The 3,237-nt window shown below is 49.6% G+C and overlaps 1 protein-coding gene and 1 long non-coding RNA gene across 2 annotated transcripts in view; both read right to left on the reverse strand.

Moving 5' to 3' along the window:
• ZNF638 (zinc finger protein 638) overlaps nucleotides 1–3,237 on the reverse strand; it is a 30,798-nt gene that overhangs the window by 7,709 nt on the left and 19,852 nt on the right. The window lies entirely within an intron of this gene.
• LOC108496410 lies at nucleotides 278–1,295 on the reverse strand. Its single transcript, XR_001874448.1, has 2 exons — nucleotides 862–1,295; nucleotides 278–398 (listed from the first exon to the last, which is right to left on the reverse strand). It is a non-coding gene; the product is annotated as an uncharacterized LOC108496410 (long non-coding RNA).

Below are 3,237 nucleotides of genomic sequence, written 5' to 3' on the forward strand. Positions count from 1 at the left end.
GTTTCACGGAATAAGGAATGACAACTCGACTTCTGAAAGGAATGATGTCTGAAAATATAGAGCAGTGTATATAGAGAGAGAGTATAATGGCATGACTTGGAATTTAGGACCATCATCACACGCTTTTGGGGGGTTTTTAACAACAAAACTTTTCCAGAAATACGGGTTTGAGTGACAGAAAGTGATTTAAGTCATATTTGTTAACAAAAACTTGCAATGCTCTATCCATTTATAAAACAGATCATGATCAGAACTACAACCAACAAGCAGTTACTCCACAAACAGAAAGTTTACTACAACCAGCATCCACAGAACAGCTTGAAATGGCACAAACCAACCCCGTTTCTGGGTCCTGGTGTTCTAGAGCAGACAAACATTTCTATAAATCACTTCAGGACCTGGATCACAGCGTGAAGTTCACGTTAATAAGTTAAACAAGGAAGTTTCAGTGCATTTTTAGCATTTGGAAACAGAAAGAACAGAGCCAGGGGCTGTGACAGAAGGAGGAGCTGCAGGATGAAAGAAACCCTTGGGGGTTAAATACCCCCCAAACTGTCTCACCAACACGTGGAGCCAGACACACCTGCCAGGCCCGGGGGAAAACCCTGGCCAGAGCAGTAAAACAGTGACAAAAGAGGATTTCCTCCCGTTTTCCATGGGTTGGGAATGCAATCCCAAACACCCTGGCTCTGCGGGGACACACAGAGCACACGGAGGGAGGAGCAGCAGGACACGGCTGGGGGAGCTCCCAGCAGGATTTTCCCTGGAGCTGGGCTGGAGAGAGGCTCAGCACCCCCCAGGTCATGGACAGGGCATTCCAAGGAAAGGGAGACACAACCCCCCAACACTTGCAGGCCATACCTTGCTCTGCTCCCTTCCTCTCTCTTCGGGTCTCTCTTCCCAGCTTCGGCCTGGAAGGCAAAACCCAGGGTCAGTGTTCAGCACTTGCAGAGGCTCCAGCACTCCAGAGCACACCCCCCAAACACGGGAGATCAAAGCACAGGGAACTGTTCCACAGCCCAGGGCAGGGACTCCCTGAGCTGACACTGGAGGGGATGTCACAGCACTCTGCAGACAGAACAGCACTGAGGGTTTGTGTCCCTTCAGAGCCGGGGTTGGAGCAGAACTGGCTCTGGGGCCAGGATACACCTGGAGGAGAGGGATGTTCAACACTCCTCTGCCCACACAGCACCTTCTTCCCTGTACTGTGAGGATGTGAATGGCTGCAGAGCTCAGGGGGAACATGTTCTTCTCCTTTTCTTCTCCTCCTCCTCCTTCTTCCTCTTCTCCTTCCCCTTCTCCTCCTCCTTTCCCCCTTCTTCTTCTCCTTCTTCCCTTTCTTCTCCTTCTTCTCTTTCTCCTCTTTCTTCTCCTTCTTCCCTTTCTTCTCCTTCTTCCCCTTCTCCTCTTTCTTCTTCCCCTTCTCCTCTTTCTTCTTCCCCTTGTCCATCTTCCCCTTCTCCTCCTCCTTCTTCCCCTTCTCTTCCTTTTTATTGCTGATATTATTATTAAGCAAACAGCCACACACCTTCTCTAACAAATTACACCCCAAGTTGAGCGAGTACCTACAAGACCCCCAGGCCAGTCCCTGTCCCTTAAATCCAGCCGTTCCCTGCAGGATGACTGTGTGTTCCTACAGAAAAAACTCCTGGATTGGCTGTTAAACGAAATAATGTCACCTGAAAAAGGCACCACGATAAAAAAACCCGTTAATCCTCAGTGCTGAGATCTCCATCTCCTTCCCAAAGGCACTTCCCGAACTCACTGCAGACAATCAGGATCAGGAACAGCAGAATTCACTTTTATTTATGGATGTGATTCCGAGGCCTTCAGTTTTCTGTAAAGGTTTATCCCAGAGATAAGTGCCCAAAGTAACAGAGTATGTTCTAAGGAATTAACAACTACTTGGTTTTTCCCCCAGAATCTGACTGAAAGGTTTCCAGAGGAATTAACCTCATGTTCCTTTGGGTCCCCAGGCACACAGCCCAGACTTTGGCAGGGGATGGAGAAGATGGACAAGAGGGAACAGACTCCAAATGCAGTGAAGTAAAACAGCTGGGGAAAAAAATCAGTTTTCCCTCTTCTCAGGCATTTTTGTCTCCCCCTCAGTTCCAGACAAAAGTAAAGCCCAGAGTTTAACCCCAAAGCACAGGCTGGCTGTGACACCTGGGCAAAAGCTGTGACAGGGGCACTGCCAGCAGGGAATGATCCTGTGCTCCAGTGGCACATCCTCCTTCCTGCTCCAAGACTTCCTCCCTATTTTTGGCATTTCAGCACTATTAAACTCAGACATTACCGGCAAAATTCCAGAAATCCAACTCTAAAGGGATGGAGCAGCACTTCCATGGCTGCTACCCCCCTAAATCAGCTCTAAGTGCCCCAAAACGTGCAGCTGGGAAGAAATGTTCGGAAAACAGGGTGGGAATGCCCTTCTTTGTTGGCACTGACTTCAGATGAAACGTTCCCAGGGACAAAGGGATGTTCTTCTGTCACTCCAGACACAGGGAGCAGCTGGAAAAGCGGATTTGAATCACTCTGGTGGATGTTTCTCATCGTGAGCACTACAAGGAAGGGTCTTTTCCTTATTTTTCAGTGCTAAGGGAGCTTATTCCTTACAATTATTAGACTTGAGAAAAAGCTTGTTAAGGATTTGTTAATTTTCTTCAGCTACAAAGTTCAGGTGATGTGGAAAAAGGAGGGAGGGGGAAAGTGGGACTATCCTGAATTTAGGCTAATTAATTGCTCCTAAAGAGGGAACTGCAGCACTTCCACCACGGATGAGGGGTCAGGACAGGATGGGAAGAGCTGGGAAGGCAGCTGGGGCCTGTTTTCCCTCCCTGTGGAAGAAAAGGATGGATGCCCTTGTTGTCATTTGGAACTTTCTCCTGTGAATAAAAGTGAAGGGAGAAACCAGAACCTGCAGCACATCCTGGTGTGGGAATGGGATCCCACAGGCATGGCACTGAGAGGGAACAGCAACACCCGGGGAATGAGAGCTCCAGGAAAGGAATTCACAGGGATGATCACCCACTGTCTCCTGGGGAGCCAGGCTGGGAGAGCTGGGGGGGTTCCCCTGGAGAAGAGAAGGCTCCAGGGAGAGCTGAGAGCCCCTGGCAGGGCCTGAAGGGGCTCCAGGAGAGCTGGAGAGGGACTGGGGACAAGGGATGGAGGGACAGCACACAGGGAATGGCTTCAGACTGACAGACACTCCAATTCTGTGGAGGTGCTGGTCAACTG

Source organism: Lepidothrix coronata, unplaced genomic scaffold (assembly GCF_001604755.1).
Source record: "Lepidothrix coronata isolate B3197 unplaced genomic scaffold, Lepidothrix_coronata-1.0 Scaffold39, whole genome shotgun sequence".
Classification (NCBI taxonomy): domain Eukaryota; kingdom Metazoa; phylum Chordata; class Aves; order Passeriformes; family Pipridae; genus Lepidothrix; species Lepidothrix coronata.